General features: G+C 43.5%; 1 long non-coding RNA gene across 1 annotated transcript; it reads left to right on the plus strand.

Moving 5' to 3' along the window:
* The first annotated feature begins 220 nt into the window (after positions 1-220).
* On the plus strand, positions 221-14,152 carry LOC142847390 (uncharacterized). The gene is made up of 3 exons (XR_012910158.1): positions 221-276; positions 6,287-6,350; positions 14,123-14,152. It is a non-coding gene; the product is annotated as an uncharacterized LOC142847390 (long non-coding RNA).
* The last annotated feature ends 389 nt before the right edge of the window (positions 14,153-14,541 follow it).

Genomic DNA, 14,541 nt, shown 5'->3' on the forward strand with positions numbered 1-14,541 from the left:
CTCCCACAGGGTATTTAAAACAAACACGTTTTCCGGTCTTCCTTCCCCAGCCTCCCAGGAGCATCAGTAGCCATTAACCCCGGGCTTTTTCTAATTCAATTTGACTTGGTCTGATTCAGATTATTGCATCGATGGAGAGGTTTATCTGGGTGCAAAAACTTTTCATCTGGAGGTCCCACAGAGAGAGTTGTTTTTCTCACCAGCCCAGGGCCATGAGTTAAGAAAACGCCCTCCCTTGCACCTGCTCTCTGCCAGGCTAATATCGGATTCATCCGGGTAAGTTCTGGTTTCCAAGTCATTGCCTTTGGAGGCCCAGGGCCTCATACGGATTATAGCACTCTGCAAAAAGGGGTCATGCCAGGCTCCCAACCTGACTGGGACAAGGACCTGCCTTGTTCTGGAGACCCTGCATTGTCTCTGTGGGGTTCCTTCATCAGATGTGCTTTGAAGGAATTCCTCACACCCCTCTGTTTATTTGTTTTTGGGTTTTTTGTTTGTTTGTTTGTTTTTTCAACTCAAAAGTCTGTCAAAGTGGATGCATTGCCTTAGGCTTTGGGTTCAGCATAGACTTGTGATGTGGGCACCTGAAATTCAAAGCTCCCATGCCCCCCTCAGTAACCAGGGCCTTACAACACCGGTTTTGGTCACCAAGGTCACAGCGCCATCAGATTCCTGACTATCTGGGAATTGGGACCCTGAAAGTTCTGCCGTGTCCATGCTACCAGAGACACTGGTCCCTCCCTTGAACCCTGACTACCCAACCCACTCCAACAGGGAAAGATTCTTCACCTTCCTCCCCCCATCCACCCCTTCTCACTTCCTCTCCAGCCAAAGAGAAGGCTGTCCTGAAACTCACTTTGTAGAGCAGATTGGCCTAGAACACACAGAGATCCGCTTACTTCTGCCTCCTGAGTATTGGGATTAAAGGCATGTACCACCAATACCTGGCAAAAATCACATTTTTAGTAATGTTATTAATTCTTTAAATAAATAAAAAAGAAACCTACAAAGGCAATGACTTGCCAGGTAGATTTCAGATAGCTTTTCTTTTCCACAACACAAAGTTGCACAGATGGTGAGACCATTAGTTCCTGTTTAAGGCTCAATATTTGTGTTTTTGCAGATGCAAAATGGGCCTCAGATCTACTCAAAGCCGATGGATTTCAATTGCAAGGTTTATCCCAAGAGGAAAATTAGAATACATTTTGCATGATAAAATCACTGATTTGCATTCAACAGCCTTAGCTGATTTCTACACTAATGTGGAAGAATTATAGAAACCGTTTCTGGAACACGTCCATCGTTAAGTTTCTTAAGAGACAGCTGCTTACCAGGCCATAGAACAGGAGCTGGACACGCATGGTCCCCAGTGCTGAGAACTCTGTGTCAAACCAATTCTGTCAGGGTGTTTTTCTCCACAGGACATTAGATCTTGTTTTCAGACCTTCATTAAATCTCATAGAGCACGTGTCCTCACACGCTGGGATTTCACTGGTAAACCTACAGACAGAACTGCTTTGCTCCTGTGGGAGTGTTGATCTTTAAAGCAGTATTTTAATAACTAGCTTTTAAAAAATTTCTTTGATTCTAGTGCAGCTCACATGGTCAAATCCTATTCTTCCAAGGGTGGATTGGAAAAAGCAAAAACAAAACAAAACAAAACAAAAATCGCTCTTTAGGAAAAGTTTGGCTTACCTCCTGCTGATAGATGTGCTACAGCCATCTCATGGTTCTACAAACCAGAAGACAGAGTTGAGGAACTGGGAATGACCAGTTTTGGGCTACAAACCCTACCTATTTTAAGGGGAGCAATTAAGGCACAGAGCTGCCTCTTCTGAAGATACCAATGCTTCAGAAATCAACACACCCAGCTTTGTCAGGGCTCGGTCCTATGAATGCTGTCAGAGTCTTAGGGTTTCTGGTGGTGGATACCACCTGGGCTCCATTTAACACCTCTCATGTTGTTGCAGCACGGTCTCTATTTCAGGCTGGGCAGCAGGCTCTCTCATTGCATCATTCTGTGACTATAACTTGTGTTTTTATCCCCTGGAATGTTACAGCTGGGTGCTGGCTGTAGTGCCTCAAACCTGCAATCCCTGCACTTGGGAGGTAGGGGTAGGAGGACCAGAAAGTTCAAGACCCTCAGCTTTATAATGAGTTTGGGGCCAGCCTGGTCTACAAAAAACCCTGTCTCCAAAATATAAGCAAAAGAGCTTCAGAAACGGGTTAGGATTTAGAGTGTTTGCATCCCTTGCAGAGAGGACTGGGGGTCAGTCCCCCTTTAAGATGGTTTTCTCCGGTGTTTTGGAAAATAGACTAACATAAGGGTTGTAACAGCTTATGTGGGCTCTAATATATAGTTCTGAATACCACCCTGCTCAACACCCTTCTGTGTATCTTTGGACAAACAAACTGATGGCTCCATGCCTTGGGTCATGTGAAATAAATGAATGGTACCACTCCAAGGGTCACAACGATAGTTTAATTAAATCAAGCTCTGGAGCTATCACTGAACAAATGTTGGCTCCTGCAGTCCTGATTTCAAGTACTCAAGGAGAAGCTTGACTTTCATCCAAGGAAAATACACAAAACACAAACATCACGTAGGCAGAAACAACCTTAAAATAGCCACTCTATAATTAACTCAGAAATGAAAAGAGTTTCATGATGAGAGAAGGGGAAAGAAGCATTTTCAATGTCACCTCAGCTGGGATGAAGCTCTGATGTCTTTATGATGCCCAGCTGCAGTGTTGAATTTTTTACAGCCTCGCCACTGATTACAGATGGGGGATGGGGGAGTCACCTAGGCTCTAAACTGCTCAACAATCTAACAAACCGTGGGAACAATGCACTGCTTAATCAGAGGAAGATGTAAAAGTTACCAGTATGCTTTTGTCCTGACTGACAGGTGGGAAAGTTACATTTATTTTAAGTCCAAGTTTCTTGCAATGGTTGACTTTTCTAAATGTATTGTGAATAATATATAAAATATAAAATAATGCTAACCAATTTAAAGAAGAAAGGGCTTGTTTTAGCTGAGAGTTCACGGTACAGTCCATTATGTGGGGAATCAAGGCATGTGGAAACAGACGGTCATGTCATGTCATATTACGTCATGTCAGAAGAGTCGTTGTTGCTGTGTGTGTGTCCCTTCCTCCATGTGGACAGCCCAGAATCCCATCTACTGGGAGCTTCCGGATTCTGGGATGGTGATGATTGACCCTAACTATCGCAACCTAACGCTGGTCAGATGTACAGTCAGCTGAAACGTCCTCCTGTGCCGTGTGCTGCTCCAGCCAGTCTGAGGCTGCTTTGTATCTATGTTCATGAGGACATTGGTCTACTGTCCTCTTCTGTTGTATTCTCATCCGGCTTTGCTAGCAAGACAATAGTGGTCATATTTTTTCCTGTTCTATTTTATGGAGTCAACTTGAGAAGGACCGGTGCTGGCTTGTCTGGAAATGCTTGGTCAAAGCCAGCAATGCTGGTGCAGGTGCTTCTCAAATGGGTGGCATTTAAGCAACAGATTCAAAAATCATAACTCGGTGCTGCTCCATTCAGCTGTCTGTCTCGTCACGACCCAGCACTGTTAGAATCTGTGTTGAAGACTCCATCAGTGTCTTTAGGTTATTCCCTTTGGGAACCATCCATAATATTCCCTAATGACCACTGCACTTGTACCATATCAATTGCAATGTGTCTCCTCTCTCATTGTCCAGCAAAGAGCATCTTATGTTTGTCTTTCAAAGAACCAGCTCTTTGCCATGATCATTTGCATCGTTTGTTTTAATTTCTGCTCTAACTTTATTGTACCTTTTCTTCCACCTCTTCAGGATTTGGGTTGTTCTTGCTTCTCTAGTTCCTTAGGTGAAAAGCTAAATTGTTTGAGTAAGACCTGTCTGTCCTGTCAATTTGAGCATTGAGGCTTATAATGTTTCTTGTTTTTCGTTTTGCTTTGTCTTCACTTAAAAACAAATTATTGAGACATTTTTTTTTTGGAAGGGGCAGCTTACAGCTTGTCCTGGAGAAAGCTCTGAGTGTTGATGACTTGTGTATTTAGATGCGTTCTTATGAAGGATCCCAGTTAGGTCCTCTTGGTGAAAGGCACAGCTTAACTCTCTGCTGAGTCTTGGTTGCATCTCGTTCTACACCTTAAACAGGTTGTTAAAGTTTCCAGTCATTGTTATATGGGGTCAAACCCTACTTACACTATTCTAGACACTTGAGAATATGTACTTGGAAGTGTTTCTTCTTGCTGGATTGATGGAGGAAGGTCATTGGATAATAAAGGAACTGCCTTGGCCCATTTCATTGGTTAGAAGATAGGTAGGAGGAGTAAACAGAACAAAACGCTGAGAGGAAGAGGAAGTGAGCTCAGACTCGACAGCTCTCCTCTCAGGAGCAGACACCTCAGCAGAGACGCCATGCTCCCCGCTCCAGGGAAGATGCACGCTATGAAGCTCCGACCCAGGATGGACTTAGGCTAGAATCTTCCCGGTAAGACCGGTGCTACACAGATGATAAGAAATGGGCTAGTCCAGGTGCGAGAGCTAGCCTAGAAGAGGCTAGGTAGAAATGAGCCAAGCAGTGTTTAAAAGAATACAGTGTCTGTGTAATTATTTCGGGTAAAGCTAGCTGAGCAGGCGGCTGGGGTGTTGGGGACGCAGCCCCGCCGCCGCGCCCATATTACTACACTGGATTTATCCTATTATGTTTTAAGGTATAGCTTTTGGGTGGTGTGTATGTGGTGTGTGTATGTGTTCATGAGGGTGTGAGCAAACATGCTTGCAGGTACACCGGCCAGAGGTTGACACTATATGCCCTCCTGGATCTCCTCAGTTTTCAAGACAGGGTCTGTTGTGACCCTGGAGTTCACTGGTTGGCTTGGATTGCCTGGCCACACGCTTCAAGGATCCTCCTGTCTGTGAGCGAGTATTGCGGCTCTGGAGCTAGCTGCAAAGGGACGGCTCTGAAGGCTGGAGCTGTAATAGGATTAGAGCTGGAGGGAAAGGTGTCCTGAAACTGGCCATCCTGGGAGCTGCATTAAACAGCTCTGGAGGCTGGAAAAGGTATCCTGACTTACCAGGAAGTCAGGCTACACCTGAAGCTGGGGTGTGGCGGGGGATGGTCTCTCTGCAGGATGTAGTAACCACGTTCCTCTCCAAATAGAGCCAGGATAGCTGAACTCTGCTCTGTTCCCCTAAGGGAACGTCCTAGCAGAGCGTCCTGCTTCTGCTGCAGCCCAAGATGTTACTTCTGCTTCACTCTGCTGAAGGGGAGGGGGCAGAAATGTAGCAATCTCCTCTGGCTCAAAAGAAAAGTTACTTTTTCTGCTCGACTCCCAAGGGAGTTTACTAGCAGATTAACTGTTTCTTCTGGTTTTTCTGCTCAGCACCCCTAAGGAGACATCTCAGCAAAAGTTCTTTTCTGCACCAGCCAATGAAGATCTTCACCCAAAACTCTTTTTAAGAATGAGATTTATTTGGGGAGGACGAGCCCAGAAGAGTGGCTGTCTCTGCCAGGTTGGGAAAGGTCAGCCAGCAACTGAACTATCGGGGACTTATACAGGGCTTCTTAGGGATGGTGTTTTCCCAAGGAGAAGATTTTTTTTGCTCAGGGATTGGCTAGCTTTTCTGCTCAGTGATTGGTTGGTTTAGTTGGCCAGGGGCAGAGTTGGCTCTGGTTTCAGATCCCTGTTTAGATTTTTTTTTCTCTCTCTATTTTCAGGGCTAAGGCATATTTCTGTCCCTGGCTCTGGTTCCAGGGTCAAAGTATGTTTTTTTCGCTCTGGTTTCAGAGTCAAGGTGTTCTTTGGTTCTGGGTTCAGGGCTAAATTATTTCTTTCACTGGCTCAGGTTTCAGATCCAGGCTGTGTTTCTTTCACTAGCTCTGGGTTCAGGGTCAGGGTGCTCAGGGAATTGGTTGGTTTTCCTGCTCGGGGATTGGTTGGTTTTTTTGGCTGGCCCTTTGACCCTCAGTCTCTGCACCCCGCCCCCCAACACTGGGATTACATATGTGCACTTCTGCACCTAGCCTTTAACGTGGGCACAGGGGATCTGAACTCAGGTCGCCATGCTTAGGCTGCAGGTACTTTACCCACTGAGCCATCTCCCCAACCCTGAACCCTCAGATAAGAGAATACATCTTATCTAACATAAGTATAGTTATCCTTGTCTTCTTTTAGGATCCATCTGTTTACTTTCAGGTTATACGTGTTCTGCCAGGTGAAGTGAGTTTCTTTTAAACAAAATATATTTAGGTCTGATGTTTTTTCTTAATCCCTAAGGTTGTTCTACGTCAATCAAATTGGGTAAATTAATCCATCACTATTTCACAGTAACGACTGACAGGTAAGTTGGCACCTGTCATTATGTATCTTGGTTTCTAGATTTATAATGCTGGACCCTTTTCCTTCTTGATCTTTCCATGTTGCTAAGTGAACTATTATATAGTATGTTTTGATTCCTTGTTGTGCTTTTGCTTGTCTACCAAAGGCATCTGTGTGGTAATTTGAATGAGAAATGTCCCCCTAATCTCGGCATTTGAACATTTGGTCCCCAACTGATGGTGCGGTTAGAGACCCTTTAAGTGGCACACCCTAGCTGGAGGAAGTATGTCACTGGGGGGCAGACTTCAAGAGTGAAAGCTTGTCACTGTCAGCTCTGTCTGCTTCATACAGCTGAAGGCGGGAGCTCTCAGCTCCTTACATCCGCCACCATGTCTACCTCCTTGCTGCCATGCTCCCTGTCTTGATGGACTCTTATCCCTCTGGAACTCTAAGTCAAATGGAGTCTTTCCACTATAAATTGTCTTGGTCATGATGTTGTATCACAGCAACAGAAAGGGAATGATACACTTGGTAATTGCTATGAGGCTTTAAAGCATCTTTGAATATAAACTATTTCAAAATAAGCTCAATTTAGTGTGAACATACGGATATAAACAAAAGCAAATAAGCCTTTGAGAACTTGGTTTTAAAAAGCCTCCGGCAGGGGCTAAAGAGATAGCTCAGTGGTTAAGGGTGCTTATTGTTCCTCCAGAGGACCTGGGATCAGTTCCCAGCCTGTGGTGCACGCCCATACATGGAGACAAAACACTTGTACGCATAAATTTCTTTTTCAAAAAACTTTTTAAAAAAGTCTCAGGCAGACTTGGATAAGCCACATTTGACTGGTAACCTTTGAGCTTTTCCTGTGTTGTCTTGTTTGTACTCTTTCTAGTTTGGCGACGTTTTCTGTGCTACTTCTCTGAATAAGCTTTTGCCACTGTGGCATTCTCAAGCCCTTCCACCCCTAATGAGCCAAGTGTTTGCGCCCTTCACACTGTCTGCCCCCAGCTCCCGTTGGCATTCGCTCCCTTCATTCCTTCTTCTCCGTCCCTCTCCACCTGTGCTCTGAGCTCACAGACTCCCCCTTCTGTTTGATGCACCACACCACTGGCTGGCTGCAGGTTTTATCATCTGTATTTGTTTACCCTAGTTGCTTCCATCTATTTGCTAAGTTTCTCTCTTATAATATTGAAACATTGCTCTGCTTGCTTCAAGCCTCATAACAGTTATTCAGAGTTCTCTGAGAGCTCTCCCCTGTTGATTAGTATTTTATTAGTATATTAGTAATTTATGGCAGTGTCCAAAATAAGATACTCTATAGTTCTTGATGACACCTTGCTGATGCGTACATAGGATCTGGAATTGAAAGCGAAGTGTTTATTTAGGTAGTCCTCATCTGGATTTATCTGTGACAGTCTTTCTAGAAATTCTAGCAAGCTGCTTATTTTCCCTGAGTCTGTGGTCCCTTTAATGGCCTGGTCTTTGTTCACAGTTAATCTGTTGTTGTCATGTTATCATGAGAGAGGAATCCAAACTCAAGCCCATCCTCACTGCACTACAGGTGTATTTCGGGGGGGGGGGGATAAGAAGAACCATCTGCCTTATTGATAGGGGGAGAGTCTTCTGTTTTGTGTTAATTTCATTGGTTAAATAAAGAAACTGCTTGGCCTCTGATAGGACAGAAAATTAGGTAGGGGGAGTAGACAGAACAGAATGCTGGGAGAAAGAAGCCGAGTCAGGCAGTCACCATGATTCTCCCACTCCAGACAGACGCAGGTTAAGATCTTCCCTGGTAAGCCACCTCATGGGCTACGCAGATTATTAGAAATGGGTTAGATCAATATGTAAGAGCTAGTCAATAAGAGGCTAGAACTAATGGGCCAAGCAGTGTTTAAATGAATACAGTTTCCGTGTAATTATTTCGGGGCATAAGCTAGCCAGGCAGCTGTGAGCTGGGGCAGCAGGAATGCAGCCCACCGCTCCGCACTCCTATCTCAACACCTTATAACCATCTGCTTCTCTCCCTGGGGCCAGAGTAAGGCAGCAAACCTTGTTGGTAGTTAGCACCTTGTGGTCAAGAACCAGGATGTACATGGATCTAGATGGCCACCCAGCATGGGGATTGAGAACCAGGCTCCAATCCTCTGATGTAGCAGTAAGTGATCTTAACTGCTAAGTCATATATTTAGCCCCAGTCTTTTCTTTATCCCATGAGAATATTTCCATGCTAGCTCCTTAAAGGTAGATAATTCATTGTGCAATGAATATTTATTTAAAACATATAGATGGGAGCCAGAGAGATAGTTCAGTGATTAAGAGAACTTGATGCTCTTCCAGAGGATCAGAATTCAGTTTCCAGCACCCAGGTTGAGTGGCTCACCACCACCCATAACTCCAGGTCCAGAGGATCTGATGCCCCCTTTTGTCCTGTATAGGTACCTGCATACACATGGCATACCACCCAGAGGACAGGGAGGGAGGCAGGGAGAAAGAGAGATAGGTGTGGGAGTAGGGAGAGAAAACTTAAAAACTGTAGCATGGTATGTATGCTCAGGATACTTTGGTGAACAAGAACGTCTCTCCTAGTGGAGCTGAGGGTGGAGATGAGCTGACTAGCAGGCACAGGCCCTAGGTTCAATCTCCAGCATCATATAAGGTGGACATGGAAGTGCATGTCTATCATCTTATCACTTGGGAGGTAGGAACAAGAGAACCTCTCACAAGTTCAAGGCCATCCTCAGCTAAGTACAAAGTTTGAGGCCAGCCTGAGACGTGTAAGACTGTTAACAAACAAACAAGAAGCGAACCAGAAGCATGCGGTGTTATGGATGAAAATATCTGCAAACCAGGACCAGGAAGTCTGGGTCGGGGCTGAGGAGTGGGGTACAAATTTCCAACCCTCATCATGACAAAGTGAGTTTTTAAAAAGTCCAGTGTAAGCACTGTGTCTCCAGCCATGTTGGGTACACTCTGTTTCCAACACCCTGCTCTCTGTTAATGAGCTGACCCAGAGTTAGGGCCTAGCCAAGCAAAATATGCTTCCCTTATCGCAAGAATTCCCTTCCTAGTGTGATCTGTGTGCCTTTATAGAAGCCAGATCTCTGAGAAAAGTAAAAATAAAATGGAAGAGAGAGAACTGTGGTCACAAGTGTGTTTTCCAACCAAATAGCCGTGTACAAATTCCAGCAAACAAAGCTGCTTGCTCATTTGAACCCTGGCTACCTCACCAGGTATACCAGTTTGCCCCCAAATAAATAAAGGCCTAACTATTGGCCATTCAGCTCTTCATTAAAACAATCAGAAGGTGACTTGGCAAAGACGGATCTTTACAGTGTACCAAAAGATTATTTCACAATAATTACCCCCTGAGCCATCTCCTAAGCCTCCAAAGAATTCATTTTTGTGAGTTCAGAAATTTTCTTAAGAGATACAAAAATTTTGGATATCTGCTATAGGATTGTGAAGTTGTCTGGGAGTCTCATACTCCTAGTGACCATCAGACTTTGATACAAGAAGACAGAATTCAGAATTATCCATCATTTGGGTAGCAGTCCACTTCTGATCTAAACATACGGGTTCATGTCACCATCTACCTGTGCAGGCCTGGTGTGGGCACTGGTCTTGGCCAAGCAGACGTGCAACGAGGCACCTGCAGGCCAAAATCTCAGTGTATGTTCAGTTCACCATCCGAGGAAATCAGAGACAAAGTGTTATCTCCTGGTGATGAATACACAAGCAGCCGCTTCCATTCACAGCCAGTAGAGGAACCTGATCACTGATGAGCTTCATGGAGTCAGAATGTGCTGTCAACAGAAAAGAGAAAGAAGGAAAGAAAATCACCTAATTCATCACAACACTCATCCTCAAAGATCATGCCAGCCCTAACAATCTTAAGGCTTTGTCTTGTTTAATGACAGAAATGAGAGGGTGTGTAGCAGGCTTCCTTTTGGGCCACCAACCAGTTCCCAAATCGTGACACAAAAACTTGCTATTAGTTATGAATGTTCAGCCTTATCTTAGCTCTTGTTTTAATCTGTTTCTCTTTATCTACATTTTGCCTCGTGGCTTTTTACTTTCCTTCCTTCTTTTCTTCCTTCCTTTTTTTTCTGTATGCCCTACTTTCCTGTTTCTCATGTCTGGCTGGCTGGCTTCTTGCCCTAAGCATCTTTCTCTCTCTCTCTCTCTCTCTCTCTCTCTCTCTCTCTCTCTCTCTCCCCCCCCCCCTCTCTCTCCCTCTCTCTCTCTCTCTCTCTCTCTCTCTCTCTCTCTCTCTCTCGTTCTTTCTTCTCTCTTATTTTTTATTTCTTCTGAGCCTAGATTCCTCCTCCTACATATTTTCTCTGGCAGCCAGCCCTTCCTATTCCTCCACTACCTAGCTATTGACTGTTCAACTTTTATTGGAGCAATCAGGTGCCTTAGGCAGGCAAGGTGAAACAGCAACACATCTGTACATAATTAGACAAACGCAGCATAAACAAATGTTACACTTTTTGCCTAGTTAAAAGTAATATACTACAGCAAGAGTGCCCAAGAGTGCAAGTGTCACCTTCCATGATGTCAATGTGAACATGACATGACCGTGAGCTGTGATATCTTGGTACCTAGTTCACAATAGTATGACCAGGGATCTAAATTCCCACATTCACTGAGTGCTTTCCACAAAGCCATCATGGAAGAAGCCCCAGGCTTATGAAAGTGGAAACCTCCTGCTGATATAAGTCCCAAGTGATGACAATGATAGTCACATAAAGCTCACTCAAACAACACTGAATAAACAAATAAGATAGGGTAATAGGTTAAACAGAATAGAAAAACAGTTACCAAATTGCTATAATAAAAACTACCCAAAGGTACAAAATGGCGCCCATGTGGATAACTCCATCCACAGAAAGCCTGAAAAAGCTTGGAAAAGACTAGAGTAAAACATTTCAGTTTTCAGCCATACCATAAATAAATAAATAAATAAATAAATAAATAAATAAATAAATAAAAGTAAAGAAAGAAAGAAAGCTGAGCTGTTTTAAAATGCTGGCTTTCTGGGCCTTCCTGCCAGGGAAAACTCTGACTCTTTCAAGCAGGTGGTCTGGACTATGGAGCTATGGATACATTGTTACAACTTGCTTCCTGGCAAGAAAATGCCATAGGAGCTTTTGACTGTTGTTTATGGACACACTATTGCAGCTTGCTTCCTGGCAAGGACCTTGAAACGCCATAGAGTTGTGACAAAAAACTTCTCCATATTCCTTAACAAATTAAAGACCCATGTGGTCAAAAAAGAGAGATATACAGTAAAGAGAGATTCAAATAGAAAGAAAACCTCTAAATGGTTTACAGTGTGTTAAAAATAGATACAGGCTAAAGGTTAAAGTTCTCAGAGTAAAAAAAAGAAAGAAAGAAAGAGAGTAGCCTGGGAAGCAGAGACAGACGGATCTCTATGAGTTCAAGGATAGCCTGGTTTATAGAGGGAATTCCAGGACAAAGATATACAGAAAACCTGTCTCAAAAAGCCAAAAGTTAAAAGTAAAAATAAAAGAAATAGAGGTTAAAATAAAGCCACGTAAAGATGGAAAATATACAGAGAATCTTGATACTGTATGCTATTATGCTCTCTTTAAATTGTTTGAATGCTGAGGAAGGAGCAACAACTGCTAAAAGATATTTGCTTATAAATGCTGCAGAATTAATCCAAGATAGGTATTTTGAAAATACCTTGGCTTCAAAATTGAAGTCAAAAAGTATGTTACTTTGGAGAAGAGATTTTGCTTTTGTTTCCACAGAAAATGAGAGGCTGTAGATTTATTCAGAGTTAAGAAAAATCAGCTTTGATCAAGGAAGACCACTTGCAAAATCTACGACAGGAACAGATGGCCTAGATGTCTGAGTTCTTCATCCAGAAAAGGTTCAAGACTGCTGCCTGAGATGATCAAGACTCACAGGATACTTCAGTCAGGACTTGATCATAACTCTGAATTTTCTTTAGGCCCCCATAAGATTATCAGCGCCCCCAACCAGCTGGAAGTAGCCTGGAATACTACGCCCACATTCCCAAAAAATGGACTATGGATATTTTCCTTTTTTTTTATTTTTAAAGAGGGGAAGTGATGCAGGAGAATTGTCTATAATCTGTCAATCATGTTTTAAATAAATGCTGATTGGCCAAGCAGAAAGTATAGGCGGGAAAACCAGACAGGAAGTAGAAATGATGCAATGAGAACAGGAGAATTCTGGGAAGGAGGAAGTTGATTACTCCCACTCCTGCCCAGACCACCGAAGCAGCAGGATGTGATCTGCCCCACTGAAAATGGTGCAGAGCCACATGGCTAACATAGCTCAGAAAAATGGGTTAATCAAGATGTGAGAGTTAGCCAATGAGAGGCTAGAGCTAATGGGCCAATCAGCTTATAATTTATGAAGACCTATGTGTGATTTTCTTTGGGGCTAAACAGCTGGTGGTACCAGGCAGGACAGAAACCTAAACAAGCAGGCCTGGCCCTTCATGTTACAAATAGATGCAGTAATCACTTTTCTATCTCTGTGATAAACACCATGAGCAAAAGCAATTTATAAAAGCACGTTTATATATATATATATATATATATATGTATATATATGTATATATATATACATATGTATACATACACACACACACACACACACACACACACACACACACACACACACATATATATATATATATATATATATATATATATATATATATATATATATATGCCTTATGGTTTAAAAGGTAGAGTCCATAGTGGCAGGGAGAGATGGCAGCAAGTAGTAGAATGGGAAGATGACATTTTTACAGAAACACCAAAAAACAGAACAAAGTGGGGTGACAATATAAACACTCGAAGTCCATCCCCCAGCGATGTACTTCATCCAGCAAGGCTGCATCTCTCCTGACGGCTGCATCAGGAGGGCCCCAAGTGTTAATATCTATGAATCTGTGGGGGTCGTGTTTCATTCAAACCACCATATCAAGCATCAGTTGGATAATTTCAGTGCTCTGCAGTGCTCATGGCCCCTTGCTCCCCGCCTCCCAGAGAAGTCCTTTTCAGCAACAGGCTGGGGTGAGTCCCCAGGCAGGCTTCCCTGCACATTTTCTGCATGGCTTTCTACCTTTGGCTTTGTTCCACAAATGTCATGCCAGAACTGTTTTAATCACTGTTGTACTTTAGGCAAAACAGCTTTCCAATTCATATAAGAGTCATATGAATCCACAAAGACTTAGCCTTCCTCTTCAAAGACCAGGTCAGTCCCTTTCGACCACCGAGCAGAAGCGCTAAGGTGATGACGTTAGCAGGCTTCTCTTGAGAAGGAAGGAGTTTCTGACCCTTCCACTGAGCAACTGCTGCTGCCAAGCCATCCTTTTTCCTCACTCCCTGGCTCTGAGTCCCCCTACATTCTTCTCAAACATCTCTCAATAGAATAATCTGCATACATATCCATCTGTTCAGAGTCCAAGTCCCCACTGAGGGACAGTGAACGGAGGACTGTATACCAGGGGTGGTAAGGGCTAGCTCTGGGGCTATACTTAAAAAAACAACAAGGTAAGAACACCTGTTCTTTTAGGAAAATGCTTGCTGGAGACAACAGTTCTGCCTTTATTGTTTAATACGGAAGAGAATGTCTAACCAATCCAGCGAGGAATGGAGGCCACTTTAGCCGGCATTTAGAGGGAACACTTTAATTAGGTCTGGACTTAAGTTCATCTCCAGAAAGGTAGTTAATAATATTGGAGAATTTTTAATAACAGTTAACCAAAACACGCTTCTCTCCTTCCAGTCATCAGAAGAGCAACGGAAGGGACCATTCAAAACATTGCCTATCTAATTGATCTCTGGAGAATGACAAATTATACCTGGCAAGTATTTATAGGTTTTTAATTTGGGTTTGTTTTTTACTCTTTTAAGTAATTCACCAAGGGATATGTGTGGAAGCCTTGGCTCATTAACTCAAGAAGTGTTTACTCTTGTGTGTCGTGCCCAGAGCTAGATATTCCCTGGGGATGAACTGACTGTGGTCCAATGGCCACGGAGCACACAGTCTCTGGAAGGAACACTATCTGTTTAACTAGGTCACAGAGTGTGAGGATCACACTTCTGTGAAGGAGCATGCAGTGTGAATACTTCCATCTGAAGGAGACAGGCTTGTAGCTGCCGCAACACAGAGGCCTGGAGATGAATTCTTCGTGCCATGGGACA

The sequence above is a fragment of the Microtus pennsylvanicus genome, chromosome 3, assembly GCF_037038515.1.
Source record: "Microtus pennsylvanicus isolate mMicPen1 chromosome 3, mMicPen1.hap1, whole genome shotgun sequence".
Classification (NCBI taxonomy): Eukaryota; Metazoa; Chordata; class Mammalia; order Rodentia; family Cricetidae; genus Microtus; species Microtus pennsylvanicus.